Raw genomic sequence first — 22,703 nt, 5'->3', positions numbered from 1 at the left:
GCGGCCACCAGGAATTTAGAAGTTCCTGCCTGAAAGCTCTTTCTTTCTATTAAGGAAGAAGCCTGTGTCTGCAGAAAGAGAACAAATAAGTGGACTAGGACTTTGTTTGTTGTGTAATATTTTTGCAGCATTCAGCAGGGCAGAGGCAAGGCAGGCAGAGAGCTGGATTCATCCAAGATTGGGTTTTTGCGAAGGTGCATGCAAAAGTTGAATAGGTATTTCTAGGAGTACAAGAAGGGGAAGGCAGAGATGGGCCACTCAGCAAAAGGCTAATTCGTCAAAGGCTACTTCTGTATATAGTGAAAATAATTTCCATTACGTAATAAACAAACTTTTTTAAAAAAATGCAAAGCAGCCAAGAGGATTGTGTGGTAGAGTTCAAACAAGTACCACACAGATAATGTTTATATTCGAGATTTATGAACCTAAGGCAGGCTAGAGGAGAATTCCGAATGCCCCCTGCTAAATCTGAGGCAATTGAGAGTTCCAGGATGTAGGGATGATTTCCTCCCCAAACTCAGTCACAGTGGACAGTAGAGAAGCATCCTAGAGAAATCAGCCCAGACATCAAACACGTGGTGAAAGCACCTCATGTTTAGATGCCACTGAGGACTGAGAAACATGTGATTACAAACTGCCATGACATGATTCCATGGTGATGGGAAGGGGCATGAGCATGTGGATTATTCTGGAATAAAAAGCTTGAGATCCCTGGAGTCAGCCAGTTGGACAATGTGCCTCCCTAGCCTCAGCTCTGCTCGGTGGCTCAGGTTTCTCCTAGAGGCACAGTGGAACCTTGATGCTGGCACTGGCTCAGGAAGAGAGCCCTGCCAGGTGATGGCCAAATGTGGTCCAAAGTCACTACCATTTTGCAATGACTCCAAGAGCTGTTTCTGACTCAGGTCCCTTAAGAAGGTCTGGCAGTCAGTAGTCTGTGGCGTGAAAAGAAAGAGCTACCCATACTGGGTATATTAGGGGATACAGGGCACTTCCAAAGGAGATTGTGATGTGTAGTGACCATACACCACACTACTGCCAAACACCCCATAAAATAGACTTGACCGAAATCTATTTACTGTTAGAGACTAGGTCTGTCCTCTTCTCTTTGTTTGCTGTTGTTGCCTGCAAGCTCAGGAACAGCATTTAATGATACGCTGACACATGCTTTTTGTGCTAGAAGCTGAGAGAGAGAAAGTGGGGACTCTGAGCGACTTGGGCTGACAGAATCCCAGTGGATAGCGTGTGACAGCTTCAGCTTTGCTTCTCAGCTACTAGGATAATTGCTTCATTATGTACGCTGCCCTTGCTCTTTTGCAAGCCCAACAACAAACGGTTCCTTTGTTTGTTTTTTTGTTGATTTGAACATTTGTCTAGTATTCGTATGTGCCACGCACTGTGCTAGATACCAGAGAGGAAAATTTTAATAAAGACAAGGGCCTTAGTCATGAAGGCTCAGGGTCTACTCACTTTGTTTCTAAACTGGTGAAGCACTTTGTCTGCATCTCCCTTGAGATTTTTATCTTCCTTCACGTTGACCTATAGTTATTTATTTACATATCATCTTTTGTCTTAGGCTTTTGGCCAGAATTTGCAAAATGGCTGTGGTGAATGCATTTGATATGTAGATGTGTTTTTTGTTCTCCCTCAGAACTTAAAAAAACTAGAATTAGTTACCGCTTATGAAATTTAGAAGTCTATAGATAAAAATGATTCTGGCTTCTCTTAAAATATTAGAAGATCTGCAACACTGGATACAGATTCGCACATTTGGAGCTAAGTAGAGGTTGGCTCTTTCTAATCAAGCATGAACTTTCTGGTATACCCCAGTTCCCACCTAATGGCTTTGCCCATCTATGATGCCTTTTTTTTTTTTTTTTTTTTTGCCTCTGGAAATATTGAGACTGGTTAATTGAATATGATTGTAGATTAAGTGTGAATTAATAAGGAATTAGACTACTCCAAGTGGTGACTGGGAATAAATGAGAAGGAAGGGACACACAGAGACAGTATAAAGCAAGAATTTTCAAGATTTAGTGACAAATCTCAGGCATGGCTCGACTGGAACAGTAGTTATGACCCTAAGTGGACAGGGGAGTGATGGTGTTGATAGCAAGCATGATTGGCAGAGAGTCAGATGTCCTTTACCAGATGGTGCATACATCCCCAGCTGCCTTGAGAGTTAACTGATAATGGCTCACAGTTGCCCCCTTTATGGTACCCTCTGGGGAGATAGCCATCCACAATCAATAATTAGTGGACGTAGATATAAGAGGCAATTCTTCTTGCGTCAAGGTGGGATCAATTCAGTGGCACGATTTATGCTCCAGAGCTGCCCAAGGGATCAGGCTGAAGCTGGACTCCAGCTGGAACTACAGCCTAATTTAGCTCCTTCCCCTGCCCTATCCTGCTTATGCTTCCTCCTTTCACCTGAGAGCCCTCTCTCAATAAATCATGCACACCAGGGTCTCAATAAATTAAGCACTTCTTGGGAATGCAGACTTAGTGTTTATAACAGAATGAGGTGGTTTAAAACTTGGGAAATAGCTAATGTTAGGAAGAGGAGATCTGGGAACTTCTTCCTGTAGGATTCCTTTTATATACATGATTTTATCTCTAGCTTGACAGCACAGGGTCTGGCATACACAAAATGTGCAGCACATTTTATTTCATTTGTCAAGCAAATTTGATTTGGAGTCCATTGAGTTTGAGGAAACAGGACATCCAGTATGAGATACGGAACATGGGCACAGGAAAGTGGTTGTGGCTGGAAATTTAGATCTTTTAGAGAGAAGGAAGCAATTGAAGAAAGAGGTAGTAATTAGTGTCAAGTGCAAATATAATCTTGATTCTTTTCAGTGTAAAAGCAGCCAACATTTGTCTTTACCTCAGTTAGGTACGTAATTCCAATTACTCTGTATCAATAAGTTACAATCCTTTAGTAATGTTTAGGCAAAATTCCAATTAATGAGTTTTGCTCACTGCTAGTAAGTAGGTCTAGTGGAAAAGAAGATTAGCATTAGATTGGGAAAGTATTTATGGATTTTGTTTGTCTTCTGTCTTTCTATTGCCAAAAGATTGAGTGAGCCACTTGAGAATCTCTTAAAACAAAGAAATGTGCAGAATATATAAAACAATCAAATATTTATTATATTTAAAAGATTTAAGTCTCTCTCTTTTCACTGAATTAATTATATTTTCTAAAAAGATATAAATTGAAAAAAAAATAGTCACAAGCATTCAGGTGTCCCAAAGATAACATTATTTATGTTTTCAAATACAAGGCTTCCATTATTCCCAGAAAAGTGGTTTTGACTATTTTAAACCTTGGTTGTCTAATTTCATCCCATAAACAGTAATTATAGCTCTTTATAACATGCTAAATAATTCCTCCTCCTACTGGATGTTTATACCTTTCAAATATTTATAGGCTATCATCATTCCTTAGTCATCTCTTCACAGAATTGCACATATTTTATTCCTATAATGTTTTTTCATACATCAATTTCCTCAATACTGAACTGCTTTTCTTATTTTTCCATTCAATTTGTCTCCATCTTTTGATATAGTGCTAATCAAAGCAAATGAGATATTTCAGGCACAATTTATCCTAAGGTTGGTTGAGAGCATTAAAATTTTCTGATCGGGATTAAAATTCCTCATTTATATGTAGCTCAGAATAGTGCTGACTTTATTGGTATTTCTGTCATTTAGCTTCGAAAATTCATAACTAATTTCCCATGTAATGGTATTCAAAAATATCTATGCCATTACTGTTTCTTCACTGATCAAGGATTATGTAGGAATTAAATGAGTTCAGAATATATTTCTGTAATTTGTTTCTTATATGCAATATTGAATCACATTTCCAGTTTCTTTATACCTATAAACAAAATTCTTATTTCCTAGTATCCATTCAAATCAGTAATATCTGGAAACTTAAAAAATATTTTCACTCTAGATTGTTCAAAGAGATATTAAATTCTTTCTTGCAACTTCATTTTTAGTGTTTCAACATAATTATTTTTTTCCACTTTTCAGTTGTCTGGGCTATGTTATTATTATGACAATTTGTTAGGGCAATTCCTTTTGCTTATTATGTCTTGAGCACCCCACTGACATCATTCATATATATATCTATATATATTCATATATATATTCATATTCATATATAAATACCCTAAGTGTAACAGTTGTATAAAAATAATATAAACGTTCAATGTTTCCTTTTTCAACCTTATTCCTCAACAACTGTATCCTGTATTTATATATTGCAAGTTTTAAAATATCTTCACAACTCTTCTTAATTTCAAAGCCTACTGGGGTCCCTAATGCCATCAAGAATAGTAACAGGTCTGGGCTCTGAAGGTCCCACTGAATCTGATTCCACTATATCTTTCTGGTCTCCACGATTTTCACTCCACCCCATGAACTCTCTACCCAACTACATGCACCAACTGGGAAGCCTTTTGAAGAATCCCACAGAATTAATTGTTCCCTCCTCCCAGTTCTTATTGCCTTAATTTGCACCTCTATGATAGCTCTTGTTTCCCTGAAAGATTTTCTGCTCTTTGTACATATTGCTTGTCTCACACACATCATTATGTGGACTTGTATTTCCTCTGCCCAGTGCCTCCCAAGAGTAATATTTAATAAACAACTGTTGAATAGTGGCAACTCCAGATTTTACTTAGAATTTGGGGTGATGGTCCAGTTGGAAACTGGAAGACTTGTCCTGAAGCTGCATGGGCAGAACAAATGCACTGCCCTTACTCAGGGTGCTTATTTGAGGGTAGTTTTGGGTGGCTGGAGAGAGGTCATCAGTGGAACTGCCCTTTGGTGTTGGAAACCATCAAGTGAGGAAAGAAGTGGAAGAACAGGTATAGAACAGTGAAATAATGCACAAAAGAATGAATGATGGAAATTAGAATCTTTGGCTCTTATTTTCTTCATGGTATTGTTCCCATTATTTTTTATTTCATTTTGCTCTGGGTCTTTCTCTTGCTCTTGACTCCTATTGACATCAGACAGAGGAGAGGGCATTTTTCTACTCTCATGCAATCTGTTTGAGAGACAGTGTCACCTTTTCCTATCTTGGCGCCATAATCAACCAATGTCCAGTCAGAAAAAAACAAAGGCCACTCTAGGTATTTCGAACAGAAGGGATTTCATACAAGGCACTGGTTTCAAAAGTGTTGGAAGGCCTGAAGGAGCAAAAGACCAAAGGTGTGCAACACAGAGCCAGTGACTACAGAAAGTCGCTACCAGCCCTGGCTTGGCTGGAGGAACCCAGGGGCAGGGAAGATTCCGCGGCGGGAATGGGGGTTGCTGGGCGGCTCCCAGCAGACATGGCTGGAGGCCTGAAACCACGTTGCTACCAGCCTGACTGTCACTGTGCTGCAGCTGCCAAAAACCATAGAGGGCGCAGCCTGCTGGCTTTACTGCTGCTTTGCCGCTGCTGGAACTGTGGACAGGTCCTGGAACAACAGAAGGCTACTAGTGCTGTCAGAAGCAGTTAGAATTACAAATAAATAAACAAAATAAATATTTTCTTTTCTTTCATTTTTCCAATCTCCTGCCAGTGCTTCTTTTTAGAATAACCCATCCAAAAATTACTCGGCTGAGAAATTTGGGAAATTTAATTTTCTGTAATGAAAGGGAAGAAAGGAAACTGAAAGAAAAACTGGCAAATAAGCATCACACACACTTATCCCACAAAATATGTGGCATAATTCCAGTACTCTATTTTCTTCTCCAATAACAAAATAATCATAAAAGGTTAAGTTTTCATATCAGTATACCTTAACATTTACAACCTGGTAAAAACAGTTTTAACATATTCAAACTTTCCAGGTGTTTCTTTAGATAAGCACTACCTACAATGCATTCTATATAATACATCCTGACGAAATGGTTAAAGGTCAAATGAACTTGGGAAACTCTGTACTTTATACCTGTCTCTTGGAATTTCACACTTCTTATTAGCACAGTAAAGGCTCTGAGAAATCCATTAGTCTCAAATCATATTTGACATTGTTTGACTTTGTAATCTATATACTTTAGTGAACAAAACGGTCGTAGTCCCTGATACCTGGAATTTCTGGGGGAGAGGCAGAGAATAAAGTAAGCAGAGAAATGTGTGTATGTGTGTTATGCGTATAATTTACATATGTGTTATGGATGAAACAAATAGGGTGCAGTGATGGAAAATACACTATCACAAAGGGGAATGAACTCATCAGACAGCATGGTGAGGACAGACTCTTGGAGAAAGTGACAGGCTGAGATCTTAAGAATCAGATGAAATCAGTCACACACAGTATTCTAACATTGGGTTACTCAGTAGAAAACTGTTCCTGGACCCTAATGAGATCTGTATGGAAACTGAGAAGAAGCATTTGTAACATTTATAGCAATTTGATAAGACTAACTTTATGTCCGTTAAATCTAAAAATAAAACATTTAAAAATTTTTTTCTAACAGTTGATTTTTTACATATAATTCTCTGATAGACTGGGAGGAAAAAGATTTGATCCTTCCCCACAGAGAGTTTGAGAAACTCTGTTCTGGTAGAGGTAAAATGCAGTTGCAAAAGCCCTAAAGAAGGAAAGAGACTGCTGAGTTTAGGAACTGACTGTAGGCTCATGACTGGGAGCACAGTTGTGTGCAGATTTTTGAGGACAAAAATATAAAGTGACTGGATTTTATTCTGTACAATGGGGAGTCACTGAAGAATTTTCAAAAATTTAAACTGACACATGATATAATATAGATGTTAAAAACAATCATTCTAACTACTTGATGAAGAATGAGTTGAAATAAACTATGTAAAACAATTGATCAGTTCAGAAGCCTTCAGAAGTTTGGTGGGAGATGATGCTGGCTTAGACTATTACAGTGATGGGTTAACTGGGGGAGAATTGGAAGAGAGCTGGCACACACCTCCCTTGTGGGTTGGAGGCAAATGAGGAGAGGGAAGTGGCAAGGGGATCAGGAAGATGCCCAAGTTTCCCAGAGGAGAAGTTAAGGCTGGATATATATCGTCAAGGATGATCAGCATTTAGTTTTCATAGCCATGGGGACTAGATAATATAGAAGATACAGTAAAAGGGAAAATGTTGAGGGCCCAGGACTGAACCCTGAAGAGTATCTTTGGCCTTCTATGGCCCTAAGTAGGAGTCTAGCTTGAAGATAACTGATTACCTAAAGGACATGTTGTAATTCCTACATGTTCAGATTTGTGCCTAGATATCTCTAATATAAAATCCCATTCAGTACATTTACTGAGTGTCTATACAATTTAAGAGACCATGGAAGGTATTGTAAAAGATAAAATCCAAACAAGCAAACTTTAAGAGCTTGATATCTGGAAATACATACGCAAATCTAAGATATGTACAAAAGTGCAAGTCAAATCTGACAGATGCTATAAGAGAATTATAAAGCAAAATGGGAAACTACAGAAGTCAAATTGGAAGACTTTATGGAGAAGGTTAGCATTGAGTTGGTCTTGAAAGAGGTGCGTGAATCTTAATAAAAAAGAGATCACATGTATATATACATATGTGAGTGTGTGTATAAATAAATAATATATATATTTGCCCCATGCAGCACACATGCATATTTATGTCTATATCTACATTAGTCTGTGTATATATATTTATGAGTTCAGAGTTCCAATCCAATTCTAGTTCAGCAACACAGTCTTATTCTTTTTCTAATGTACAACTGGCTCTCACACTTTAAAATAAAATTGCTTTTTCATTCAATGTTAGTATACACAAGTAGTTTCAGAATTGCTAACTCATACGCCTGTGAGAAACGCATTTATTAACTAGCATATAGCAACTAGATATAATAGTTTTTTCTTTAGTTTTAATAGAATCCAATCAAAATACTGACTTCTAAAAGTTACTTAGGTTAGTTCTGTTCTCTGCCTGTGTCAGTATGGTAATGTCACTCATAGGTTAGACTAGTAACATTTGATAGTTTGTATTCCATTTTGGGATATCTCCACATCTTAGTATATTTTCATTTAGTTTATATAGAGTAAAATCCACTCATTGAGTTGTATAATTCCTCACGTTTTGACAAATGCTTAGGACCGTGTATCCACTTCCACAGTCATGACACAAAGCAGTTCTCTCACCCCAAAAGTTCCCCAGTGCTGCTCCTTTGTAGACAACCACTACCCACACCTGCAATCTTCGGCAACCACTCATCCGTATTCTGTCGCAATTTTCGTCCTTTCCAGGAAGGTATATACACGGAATAATATGGGTCTGTCTACTTTCATTTGGCAAAATATATTTGAGATTAATCGATATGATTGCAAGCATCAATAGTTCATTTCTTTTTACTGCAGACTAGCATTCCATTGTGTGGCTGTATCATGTTTGTTTATCTGTTCACTGGTTGAAATACATCTGGGCCACACGGTTTGGGGTGATTATGAATAAGGCTATGATAAACACTCATGTACAGGCTTTTGTGTGAACATAAGTTTTCAATTCTCTTGGATGAATACGTAGGAGACTTTGAATTTTTTTCCCCCTTTGTGTTTCAGTTTGCGTGATTGCTATAAACTGATGCTCAAGTTCATTGATTCTTTGTTACATCTTCTGATGTGCCCATTGAAGGCATTCTTCACTTCTGTTGCTGTGATTTTCACTTTGTACATTGCACTTTGATTGATCCTTATAGTTTCCATTTCTCCTGAAATCACCCGTCTGATCTGGCATGTTGTTCTTCTTTTCCACTGGAGCTATATCATATTACTCATAGTTATTTTCAATTTCCTGTCAGATAGTTCCAACATCTCTGTCATATCTTGGGTCTGGTTCTGTTGACTGCTTTATTTTTGACAATGTGTTGTTGTTTTCTTTATCACCTTTTTGTATGACTTGTAATTTTTTGTTGAAAGCCAGACACCTTGTTAAGGATGGCGGAGATGAGGAAAATAGATTTCATGCCTGAAAATGCATACACCTGTCTGTCCTTCTGCTAGGATTCTAGAGTGTGAGTCTGAATTAGGAGTTGGGCTGAGTTTAATTCTCTTCCTCCACTGCAGTGGTTACCCTTAGGGCACCACAAGCATCACATTCCTTTGGTGACACTTTGTGGTTCAGTTGGGAGCTGGTTTGCCTGTAGTTTTTTTCAATTCTGCTCCGCCTTCAGCTTTAGATCTTCCCTTTGCACGGTACCTCAGAAACAGTCTGTGCCCACACTCTTGGGCCTCTTCCAGTAACATCCCACTGTGACTTGCTACTCTACTTGTGAGCCTGGTGATGGGGAGGAGGAGTTCTCTGTCCTATTAAGCCCTATCTTAGGCAGCACTGTGTATGGAGGTGTGGTCTTCTCAGTACTCCTCTCTCTCCCTTAGCTGTCGTTTAGGGCCCTGTAGATATTCTAGTGCCTCACCCAGGATGGGGTGACCAAGTCCTCCTAGCTTGTCAGGGACTCTTCCAGTTTTAGCTCTGAAAGTCCCATGTCAGTCCTGGACAAACTGAAACTAGGAGTAGAGAGTGTTTTCTGTTCCTCAGCTGCAATGGGTTTTCCCCAGAGTCCTAAGGGTGGCAGCGCTGACTACCCTCCTCTTAGGTGAAGGCTTTTGTTCCACAGAAGAGATGAAGGAGAAGGTCCTGGTCGGGGGTTCTTGCTCCTTTTAGCAGAGGCTGCTATTCTGCTTTCTCAGTGTGCCTGGTGGGGCTCCTGGAGAAGAGCTTGCAAGAGGGTGTAAACTTTCCTGTACCTGAAACTCCCAAGGGTTCTACATTCTCCTACCAGCCCACATGCAGCCTCTACCAATTCATTAACTATTCTGGCTGGGTTCTTTCTACCAGTGTCTGACTGTGTCTGCCCCAGATACCACTGCATACCATTTCATACTAGGAAAATGGCAAAAAAATAACCTGAAACAACAACAACAAAACCAACTGACAATATCAAGTGCTAACAATGATGAAGAGCAAGTGCAACTGTCATATATTGCCAGTGGAAATCCAAAATGGTACAGACATTCTGGAGCAGTTTGGCAGGTTTTTAATTTCATTTTTGATATTTATTTATTTATTTGTTTGTTTATTTAGTTTAAAGACAGGGTCTCACTGTAGTGCCCAGGCTGGAGTGCAGTGATGCAATCAGCTCACTGCAGCCTCAAACTCCTGAGATCCTCCTGACTCAGCCTCCTGAGTAGCTGGAATTACAGGAGTGAGCTGCTGTGCCCGGCAGATTCTCATAAAGTTAAACATACACTTGCTGTATTACCCAGCAATCCCATTTAGCCTAGAGAAATAAAAATATATGTTCACAGATGAAAACCTAGATACAAATGATTATAGCATCTTCATTCACAGTCACTAAGATTTGGAAACTATCCCAATGTCAATAGGTGAATAAATAAGCAAGATTTAGTCCATACAGTATTCTACTGCTCAGGAATAAAAAGGAACTAATGATTGATATACAAATAACATAAATGGATTTTGAAGGCAGTATACTGACTGAAAGAAGAAAGTCATAAAATGTTATATACTGCAAGACTCCATGTAAATGACACTCTGGAAAAAGTAAAGCTATGAGGGGAACAGATCAGCGGCTTACAGGGGTTAGGAGTGGGAGCAGTGATGATTAAAAAGAAATAGTATTAGGGTAATTTTGGTGATGCTGGAACTGTTCTGTATCCTGATTGTATCAGTGGTTCCATGAATCTATACATGTGCTAAAACACACAGAATTGTATACCAATACATTATTTTTATGGTATTTCAACTAAAAAATTTTTTGAACAGGGTTTAAAATGACAAAAACTTGACTTGAGTGGCAAAAAACTTTCATATTATGACGTAGGTTACTTATAGTGTTTTGCTATTAAAAACAAACATTAAACATTAGCTAATGTTAATGAATGTATTTAATAAAAATTATAGCAGTTAAAAGTGTTATAGTTCCCTTTTTAACAGAGGTTTTCTTTGAAAATATATTGATATTAAGGTAAGGGATGCAAAACTCAATATAATTCAATAAACATTTTTTGAGTATCTACAGAAGTGTAACAAATGATCTTTGTAACATTTATGAGTTAAAGATAGTTATGAGACAGAAGTAACCATTACATAGTACTAGGTAATAAAAGAGATACTAATAACCATAGTGGTTATAATAGCTATTAATTAATAGAGCAAGTATAAGTATAATGACCATCAAATAGTTAGTATAAAATTTTCTGTTAATCACTCAATGAAAACATAGATTGTAAAGAGAATCTGTACCTACCTGAGGATATGCCATTATGTAGAAACGCCAGGTGGCAGGGCTAGCAGAGGAATTTCTGTGGAGCTGCTTATCCAAGTTTTCCTAACACAGAGACATCTACAGAGTTGAAAATAACAAGACATCAACTTACAAGATACGCTTGTGCCCCAAACTTTTAAAATATTGGGACTTTCCATAAGAATCCAACATGTACAAAAAAAAAAAAAAAAAAAAAAAAGACTCCAACATGTACTTTGCATCTCTAATATACTTTACTCTCTGTAAACACCCAATATATATTTATTAAATTAATAGACTGCAATAAGAATAAATCTAAGTAAATGTCCTTTAAAAATCCAATTTGTAAAGGAAAGAGAGGGCCAAATGTGCAGAGAGACAGAATGTCAATATGGTGGCTGACATTCTAAATGCAAAAGAAACTTCCACAACATTTCTAGATTGCATGTAAAAGAGAAATGGAAATGATACTTCTTCAGGATAGTTCACTGAAAACCTGCCCGCTCTTATCTGAACATGTGACGAATACAAGCCAATTATGAGTATACTCATCAACCTATGGCAGCTATGAGGTGAAAATATAGTGGGGTGTGTGTGTATGTGCATGTGTATGTATTGTGTGTGTGCAGTTGAGTTTCTTATTAGTTACACATGTTAAAAATCAAATGTTTGACTCAGAGATGTACAGAGATTGAAAGAACCTCACTTCATTATTGTGTGTGATAATCCACTGCCAGACAGACTGCAAGTTTATCACTTTCCTTAAACTCATCAGAAAACTGAGGTTGCAGGACAACCCACTAGCCCAAAATCTAAGGAATGAAAAGTGTCTGCAGGGAGAGATAAGACAGCTTGCTGAACTAGGGCAGACACAGTCAGACACTGGTAGAAAGAACCCAGCCAGAATAGTTAATGAATTGGTAGAGGCTGCATGTGGGCTGGTAGGAGAATGTAGAACCCTTGGGAGTTTCAGGTACAGGAGAGTTTACACCCTTTTCCAAGCTCTTCTACAGGAGCCCCACCAGGAGCACACTGAGAAAGCAGAATAGCAGCCTCTGCTGAAAGGAGCAAGAACCCCCGACCAGGACCTTCTCCTTCATCTCTTCTGTGGAACAAAAGCCTTCACCTAAGAGGAGGGTAGTCAGCGCTGCCACCCTTAGGACTCTGGGGAAAACCCATTGCAGCTGAGGAACAGAAAACACTCTCTACTCCTAGTTTCAGTTTGTCCAGGACTGACATGGGACTTTCAGAGCTAAAACTGGAAGAGTCCCTGACAAGCTAGGAGGACTTGGTCACCTAATCCTGGGTGAGGCACTAGAATATCTACAGGGCCCTAAACTACAGCTGAGAGAGAGAGAGGAGTACTGAGAAGACCACACCTCTTGTTAAGATGGGAGCTTGGCTTTGGGGTCTGTCTTTACCTCTCATTCAAGTTTATGAAGGCCTGTTCTCAGTAGGCTGGTCTTCTCATGGACATCTTGTATTAGGCAAAGAGTTCTTAGATGTGAAAACAACACGTCATCCATACAATTTTTGAAAAGTCATAAATTTATTTTTTATCAAAATTTAAAACTTTTGCTCTGAAAATAATACTATTGAGAGAATGAAAAGACACATTATAGGTTGGGAGAAAATATTAGCAAATCATGTATCCCCCCAAAAAAAGACTTGTATATAGAATACATCAAGAACTCTCAACATTGAACAATAAGGAAACAATGCAATTTTCAAAACGAACAAAAGATGTGAAGCAACATATTTACCAGGGGAAATATACAGATGGACAAATAGATAACGATATGAAAAGATGTTCCATTATTATTAGCCATTTACGGAAACGCAAATTGTAATTAGAATACTCATTGTTTGTTCATTCATCTATTTATTAGAAAGAATTTAAGAAGTATCTAATATATACCACTTCTTATAAAAGGTTCTAAGAAAGAAAAATATCAATGCCATTGCAATTTGCTAATTTTTATTAGAGATAGTAGTTGAGGTAACAATGGGGTGTCTTTAAGAACTGGGAAATATGGTTTTCCTCTGAGAACTAAAATTTGATTCAGCATTAAATGAATTCAGGTTAAAAAGAGAAGTTACCATGGCAAGAGTAGCTGCAAGGCTTCCAAGGCAGCCTGTGCCCTGATCACGATATTCACATACAAGAAGAAGACTGAAAATCAGACTGCCAATCATCAAAAATCAAAACACTTAGAGTGGGTTTATAAATAGTCATGACACTCAAACCCCCAGAACTCCTTCCCTCTCCCAGACACTCTGGAACTCCCCACAATCCAGCAGTTGACAGAACGGGGAGCCTCCAGCAGTGCCACCTCCTGCTGGCATTCTGCTTGACTGGAGACCATGACGTATGGGTTGTTATACAGTTAGAATATCCTCCCTGAGTCATCCACTCAAGAAGTTTAATCATTTATGTATCCTCAGAAAAGGCAGCATCTAAGAGGCACAGTGTGCCCAATAGAACATTTTCTGGATTAGAGGGTACACTGCTATGCCCCCCATCATACACAAAAGGAGGCTGCAGAGTTTGGGACCTTAAGATCTTTCAACATTTAAATCCCATAGCATCCCCTGTTCTGATTTCAGGCTCACCAAGCTGGGTGGGCAGACACTGGCATGCCCTAGGCTTACCAGTTACAGTTGCCATTGTGAATTAAGATTGGTATTCTGGTTTTACAGGCTAGTCTCTTGAGAGCTCAGCCCAAGAATAGGTTAGTATGAGTGAGCATCCTCAAGTCTGAAGGCAGCCTCTCTACCCTGCTCAATTCCTCGTGGGGAATGCCACCCAGTTAGAAGTGGGATGAGCCAGCCAGTCTCTCCAGTGACCCCTCTCTGCTTATACAGCTTCTCCTTGGGAACGTCTGCTATCATTAGTAGTTACTGAATGTTAGTTTTCTGCATTAATACATCATGTCATTGTCTTTAAGCAGCGATGAAGCTTGTAACAGTTGTTTCTATCTTCTCTAAGCCTCATTTTAACATCAAGAAGCAATCCCTTACCTGCAGGGCTGGGACTAGGGTGAAGTGAGTAAGATGGTTAGGGTGCAAAATTTAAGGAGGCATTCACTCTCAGGGTCCTACCAGTGCCCTGATCCTATTTTAGGTGAGTGTTGTGTCACCTGTATCTCCAGCTTCAGTAAAGAAGGGAAATAAGTCACTGGTGATGAAATCAGCTGACCTTATGGAAGGTGAGCAGAAGAACCAACTTCTTGACCTTTCTCTTTTCTCCTTTTTGTCACTAACATTCTTGAAAAAATAATATGTTCTACACCAGCAGCCTCTTCCTCCTTTTCCTATTTGAATTTTTTATCTATTTTCACCATTTTACAGAAATTGCTTTCACTAAGGTCACAATATGCAAAATTTGATGGCCTCATTTTAGCTTTTTTCTAAATGGTATCTCCTCAGCTTTTGACATTGACCTTGGGAAAAGGTTTGTGTCTCATTCACCCTATTTTTATCAGCTTGTATCACAGATCACAGCGATTGGCTCCTAGAAAGCACTAAATACATTGTTATTGAAAACACAAATAACTTCTTTTATTGACAAAGGAAAGAAAACCATTCCCCTTTTGTTGTGTTCTTACAGCATTTTGTTCATGGGATCTTGTACTGTCATTCATATTTACTCATCTGTGTTCCCAAGGATTGAGAGCAACAACTGTGTGTTGTAGTTCTTTGTATCCCAGCCTAACAAAGGGCCTGACATATAACAGGTGTTCGATAAAAGTTTGTGGAATAAATAAAATTGGTGACTAATGACACAATGATGATATTCTAGTTACTCCAATGATTTGTAATAAATCATTTCAAAATATAGTGGCTGATATGCTCGGGCTGTGTTCCCACCCAAATCTCATCTTGAATTGTAGCTCCCACAATTCCTAAGTGTTTTGTGAGGGATCTGGTGCGAGATAATTGAATCAGGGAGTGGTTTCCCCATACTGTTCTCATGGTAGTGAATAAGTCTCATGAGATCTTATGGTTTTATAAGGCGTTTCCCCTTTCACTTAGATCTCATTCTCTCTTGGTCGGCTGCCATGTAAGATGTGCCTTTTGCCCTCCACCATGATTGTGAAGCCTCACCAGCCACATAGAACTTTGAGTCCACTAAACCTCTTTTTCTTTATAAATTACCCAGTCTCGGGTATGTCTTTATCTGCAGCATGAAAACAGACTAATATAGTGGGTTAAAACAATAATCATTTATTTTCTCTCACTTTATCTGTTGGTCAGGAATCTAGGAAGAGCTAGGCTGGGTAGCTCACATTGCTTAAGAGATGGAAGGGAAGGCCCATAGATGTGGTTGCAGTCAGATGTCAGTTAGAGCTGCAGGAATCTGAAGACTGACTGGGGCTGAAGGATCCCCTTCCAAAGTGACTTACTCTCACTGTCAGCAAGTTAGTGCTGTCTGTTGGCAGGGGAGCCCTGTCCCTCTCCTTGTGGGCCTCTCCATAGGCCTGCTTGAGTGTCCTCATGATATGGCAACTGGCTTCCCCCAGAGTAAGTAATCCCAAGGTGGAAGCTGTGATGTCTTTTATGAGCTAGCCTTAGAAGTCACATGCCATTACATCTACCACATTTTACTGGTCACACAGGACCCGCAGAGGACTGAATATCAGGAAGTGAAGATCATTAGGGCTGACTTGGAAACTGGGTACAACAGATGATTGGCCATGAAAGAAAAGTTTTGAATTAAGGCAAATCTATTCTCCAGGCACACTTTTAAAGGTAATTGTAAGCTATGAAGCCTGGAAGAAACAATTGTTGCTTGATAGGCTGCCCCCTGTCTTTGAAGAGATGGGCATCTGGATTGATTGTATTTCTCCCTGACACCTACAGCCATACCTCAGTTCTCTCCTGATGAAGTTGTTGACAGTCTATAAGGAATGTCTTTACCCATCCCCAAAACAGCGCACCCATCTCATAGAAGGCCAGACCAGAGTCTGGGGTTGGTATAGGCTTAAGCAGCCTGGACTTTTCTTTGGGCAGGAACAAGATTTGGTTCATCTGGTGCACTGAGGCTGCAATTAGGTTTTAGGATAAAGTGCCAAATGCATCTACCTGCATCCCTTTGGCATGTTCCAAGGGCCAGTGACAGCAGGACTTCTGGTTTTGATGTATGCTCAAAATCATCTGCACTCAGAGGAGCCTGGAGGAAACCCATGCCTGCCAACTGCCCCTGGGGTCCTTTTATAAGATAAAGAGAAGGCAGAAACTCCAAGGAAGGCTGGAGGAAACCCATTAAGAATCACACATTCCTTGGCCACCGATTTAATGACAAGTGCCCTTCTGAGCCACGGGAGAGTCCAGTGTGTTTACTCATCCATTTTTTATTCTGTTACTTGTAATGCTTCAGAACAGATAAATGTCAAGGATCGAGAATAAAAAGTAAATAAAATAACAATGCATACTCAATGTAATAATTGGGAAAAAATGATTGTGGAATACGTATCTATTTTTATTCAGGAAAAGCAATAATTTTGGAGGGTAGGGGCAAAATTCTTTTCTTTTTTTGAAGTCAAATATTTCTATATCTCATAGTATTGACACTATTTTTTAAATCAAAATATGGTCTAAATGCTGCTGAATTATCCAAGTAACTCTAAACATTATATTTGAACATGTCATTATTTTTAAAATTTAAATATGGCTCTATTTTCGTCTACAGGCTGAATTTATGCAAATGATGACTTACCAAATTCTTATCTTAATTTCAACTTAGCTCCACTGATACGTTATTATGCACTAATTCAACACTCATAAATTCTATGGACCTTTTACCTTTGCTAACTTTAGTGCGATTGGTAAACAAAAGTCCTTAAGCTTTGAAAATACTCAGTATCAGTTATGAATCTAGAGTTGGCCTTTGAATCGTAAACTATTTCTTAGGAATAAATTAGTTCTGTAAAAATGTTAAACATTCTCTTTTAGCAAACCATATTACATGAATTCTAGAAAGTACAATTTTTTACATTTAAATATATCTGAAATAACATGCACCTGAGAATAAATGATTCTTAGGTTCCATGAAATGCAGTACATTATTGCTTTGGTGTATTAGCCAATGCTCCAGTGGCCTGGAAAAGGCTACAAATGTGCCTGACATATGCAACCAGGTCAGTCATCTACTTCCTATCTGTTACTTTACCAAGAAATAATAAAACCAACAAAAAGAACTACCAGAAAAAAATGGAAACAGCGTTGCTTTTGATGAAAGAGGCTAAAGATTGGTTTTTGAAAAATGAACCAATACCCAAAAACCTGAAATCAAACACCCCGGCTTGCTTTGTCCCTTACACACCTCACACACCTGCTCTCTGGCCACTCTGGCCATAGGGGCTAATCTTGTTCTTGCCTGGGGCCTTTGTCCATGTCAATATCTTTGCCAGGAATGCTCTTCTCTCTGCTCTTTGTCAGGCTAATTTCTCTCCTGTCCTTCATTTCTTCCCCTATATGTCACTTCCCCAGAGAAATTCCCTGACTCCCAGAGTAAAGTCAAAACCCCATGATCTCGCTTTGCCTGCATTGTACTTACAACTTGTAATTATTAGTATTTTTGAATTTGTTAATTGCTGTTTTCCTTAATATATTCTAAACACCCTAAGTCAGGAGCTCTCCCTAGGGCAAGCTGGCTTCCCATGATGGATGTTGATGAAAGAAATTAAGTGAGAATAACAAAAATGAATGAACGAACAAATAAACAATCCCAGCAGTACACACATAACATATCCTGCTACTTTTTGATAAATTTGATGTATAAGATTTGGAAGACCACACGGGTTCCGAAGAGTCTTGGCAGCAGTTTAGGTGCCAGTGAGGGAATTCAATTCATTTGTTACCAATATTTGATAGTAAAATATTTGACACTTTATATCTATAATAAAAAATGCAGGCCGGGCACAGCGGCTCATGCCTGTAATCCCAGCACTTTGGGAGGCCGAAGTGTGCGGATCACCTGAGGTCAGGGGTTCGAGACCAGTCTGGCCAACATGGCGAAACCCTGTCTCTGCTAAAATTAGCCAGGCATGGTGGTGCATGCCTGTAGTCTCAAATATGTGGGAGGCTGAGGCAGGAGAATCACTTGAACCCAGGAGGCGGAGGTTGCAGTGAGCTGAGATTGAGCCATTGTACTCCAGCCTGGGCGACAGAGTGAGACTCCGTCTCAAAAGAAAAAAAAAAAAACAAGAAAACTGCAGAAATCTCTTTGCTACTACAAGTTCAATTTAGTTGAAATTAGACATATGTGTGTTTATTTCTGTATCTCATTTAAAACAACTTTGAAAGCTTTGGTTTTGGTATACAGGAATTGCTTTAATTGCTGGTCATTTCTTTGAGAAGACTAAGAAGAAAGAATTTTAAGGAAGAGGTAATGGAGAGCAGAGATATTTTTGCAACAAGCCTTATAAAGATAAAAGAAACATGCAGAAAAACATTGAATTGCGCAATTGCATTGTCCAAAAAGAAAGAAAGATTTGGTAAGAGGGGCGATGGCGATGTTAGTGGTTGACGAGGATACAGGAGAAGATATCTCAGAATCATACAAAAAGTATAGAACATTTGCAGGGAGGAAGGAGGAAAAAAATATTTTGTTTTCATAAATTATAACCTATTATAAATTCCTGCCTTAAGGAAGGAAGATCCTGGGAAATCTCCAGCAAGTCTTGTCTGGTCAGGAACTCTATGTGAGGTTGTACACGCTATGTCCTGTATGAAAATGTTCAGTTAAGGTGGTGGGAGGGAACTCCAGTCTAGGTCCTGCTCACTAAGCCCTGGAGGAAGGGTGTCTTATTCTCAAGAACACAAAGTTCCCATGGGTGCCAGCAGAGGTCCTTGGCTATGGTCAATGGAAAACAATATTACAGCATGTTATTACTAATTTCAAATGTTTCTTTACAGAGCCATCTTTATTATTTTTAAATTTAAAAATAACACTATTTTTTTTCCTCCATAGATTTCAGGTTCTTGGGAGGTATTGAGGAGTTAACTCCTGAGGTTGGGGAAAATGACCCTTGATCTGCCCTTTCCTTTTATTTGAGAGACTCTCAAATTATGTAATAATAAACTTTTGTTAATGTCCTTAAAACAGGATTGACTATAAAAGACAATTCAAGATATGCCAGATACATTTGGGTTTCATCCAAAAAAGTTTAGTTCCTGCACCAGTTCCTTTGTCCTTTGTAAGATGGCCTCACCCTTAAAGGATTTCATAACAAAGTTGAAAACCGAGTTATACTGAAGCATGGCTATAGTATCTGCTTGATTTAGAGCAGATTCTATTTACAGGGAGTCAGAAACTATATTATAGACCATCGTGATAATAGTTTCTCCTTGTTCCATACATGTTTATATTACTGTTGAATTATATGTTTTTTAAAGACATATTGGATGAATCATCATTACAGCTAACATATATTGATAAATTAATAGATGCCTGGCACTGAGCTAAGTGATAATTTTTATATGAAGCAAAGGTACGCTTCTTTACTGTTGATGCAGGAATGTTAAATACTCTGAAAGGTAGGGATAATTTTAAAAAGTTGAGGTATTCGAGAAGCATAATTCCTGTGCATAGAACCTTGGGATGACAGACCTTCAGAATTAATTTTTTAAAATAATACATAGATTGGGCACAATGTGGTCATGCTTATTGCTCTAGACTTAAAATTGATTAAATATTATATAAGGTTGGTGTTATGCTTCATGTAAAATTATGTTCTTTAGAAAATATATTGCACAATCTGGCATATCATCTGTGGTCCTATAAAAACTGATACATTTTTCAAAAGGTGGTGTAAAAGGGAAGGATTTAATTGCAGCTGTTACTTAAATGTTTATATGCACAAACACAGATAGGGTTACACAGATACTTCTCACCATTCCATCACCTACTGATGTATAATAAACTACTACAAAATTTAGTGACCTAAAGCAACAGCCATTTTATTGCATTTCATTCCTCTGTGGGTCAGAAATCTGAGCAGGGCTTTGCTGGGTAGTCCCTTTATTCCAAGTAGGGTCGACGGAGGTCACTGAAAGGGATTCAGATGGTGGATGGGTTGGTCTGGAGGATTCAATTAAAACAAAACAAAACAGTGGAATCCATCAGGGAATACTGGAAGGTAGGGCTCAGCTGGTACCATGACCAGAGGATGACCAGAGGCCACACACAAGTGGCCTTTCTAGTATGGCAGTCTCAAGTTAGCTGAACTTTTTATATGGCAGCATGGGGCTAGCAGAGAGAATATTCCAAGAGACCCCAGTGGAAAATGCACGGTTCCTTATGGCTCAACTTAGAAAATCCTAGACTATCACTTCTTCATATTCTATAGTTAAGCAAGCCACTGAGGCCAACTCCTTCAAGAGTAAGGAACAAGAGTACTTCTCAATGGGAAGAGAGCAAAGAACATGTGGCCAACTTTAATCTACATACACCTAGACCAACCGATGGAGCGCCTGGGACTCAACAACTATTCTTAGACTTTCTACATCAACAATCTTGGAACACTTAAGGCTGGATGGACAATATTTACTTCTGCAATGTGTTCTGGTCTTCTACCAATGGAAAATCAAATTCCCAGCTTTGAGCAGTTGGATTCCTGTGGTATGTGGCTGCCCCACATCTTCTTCTGCTAAGCCATTATAACCAAAAAGTCTTTTTTTTTGGCGGGGGGTTGGGGGGATGGAGTCTCATTCTGTCACCCAGGCTGGAGTGCAGTGGCCCGATCTCAGCTCACTGCAACCTCCACCTCCCAGGTTGAAGCGATTCTCGGGCGTCAGCCTCCCAAGTAGCTGGGATTACAGGCGCCCGCCACAAAGCCAGGCTAATTTTTGTATTTTTTTGTGGAGATGGGGTTTCATCAGATGTTGGCCAGGCTGGTCTTGAACTTCTGACCTCAGGTGATCTGCCTGCCTCGGCCTCCCAAAGTGCTGGGATTACAGGCATGAGCCACTGCACCCGGCCCCAAAAGTCTTTTTGTGCATCCCGTGTCTATTTTTTATTAGCTTCAGAGCTTTTCCTAGTCATAGGATCACACAAGGTCAGAGCTGGAAGGGATTCCAGAGATCTGGTCTCATTTTACAGACGAGGAAGTTTAGGTTCATGTGACCTACTTAAAGTCAGAAACTGATTAGTGACAGAGCCACAGCCTCGATGTCTTGTTGCAATGCATGAAGAGCTTAGGTAATCCTGATTTATCCATGGAATAGGCAGACAGTTTACCTGATTCTTCCCTTAGAAACAGTCCATCTAACATGATTTGGCTTCCTACTTCTTCATGAAACATTTAAAAAGAAACTATTCATTCCAAGTTCAACAGTTTAATCTTCAAATATCTAGCTCGTTTTTCTCGGTCCATATTTAACAAATGTTTACTGAGCACCCACCAAGCTGACAGCACTATAAATACAGACACACTTTGAGACGCGGGCTGCCTGCAAAGAGGCTTCCCTTCTAGTTAGAAAGTCAGAATACACATTTTACAACAGTCACTTTCCTCTGGGTCACGTATTTGATAATGCTACCTTATCTTGAAGTACTTCTACAGGCTGGGTGCGGTGGCTCACGCCTGTAATCCCAGCTACTCGGGAAGCTGAGGCAGGAAAATCGCTTGAAACCAGGAGGCGGAGGTTGCAGTGAGCCGAAATCGCGCCTCTGCACTCCAGCCTGGGCAACAGAGGGAGACTCTGTCTCAAAAAGGAAGAAAGAAGAAGAAAAAAGTACTTCTATAACACAGTTCTCCCTCCTGGTTTCATTTGCAGAAGAGACCAAAGGGCCAAGGCTTCTTCCCTTAGAAACAGCCATATGTTCTACGATTCCGAGATTTTTGCCTATCCAGGGCACCAGTTTGGAGTGGGTGTAAGGTTACCCACAAATCAATGTGATCGTCCAGTTGTTACTGTTCCTTTTGTTTCACGAGACGTTCGCTCATTAGATGAGGTGACTGATAGCTCTGACTTTTTTAAGACCACACGCACTCTAGGTGGCTGCCCTAAGTACAGTCGCGGCAGCTGGGATTTCCTGTTTATATGGTGCCCAGCACCATCAGCTTTTGTCTTCTGCTGCAGCTAAAGTGTCTTCCTCCTGGACCAGGGAGAGGGGGAGGGGGTGCGGACAGGACCCGCCTGCTGACGGTGACACCTCCTCGACATCATGTCCACGCCAGTCCTCAGCTCCGGGAGCTGCGCGGGATCCCTCTTCCCGCTCAGCTGGGAGATGCCCCGGGAGGGCGTCCCCCGGCTCCGGGCTGCGAGGGTAGCAGCCGACCCCGATCCACTCCGGGGATAGCCGGGGGCCGCGTGAAGGCAGGTGTTCCGGGGAGAAACGAGGAAGTAAGGCGCGGTCAGGGGCCGGCGGCGCTCGGCTGGGGGCCGCAGTTGGCTCCCCCGGGAACTCTGGGCAGGCGGCCTCTCCC

The sequence above is a fragment of the Macaca nemestrina genome, chromosome 5, assembly GCF_043159975.1.
Source record: "Macaca nemestrina isolate mMacNem1 chromosome 5, mMacNem.hap1, whole genome shotgun sequence".
Lineage (NCBI taxonomy): Eukaryota > Metazoa > Chordata > Mammalia > Primates > Cercopithecidae > Macaca > Macaca nemestrina.
Note: the sequence above shows the minus strand (reverse complement) of the source record.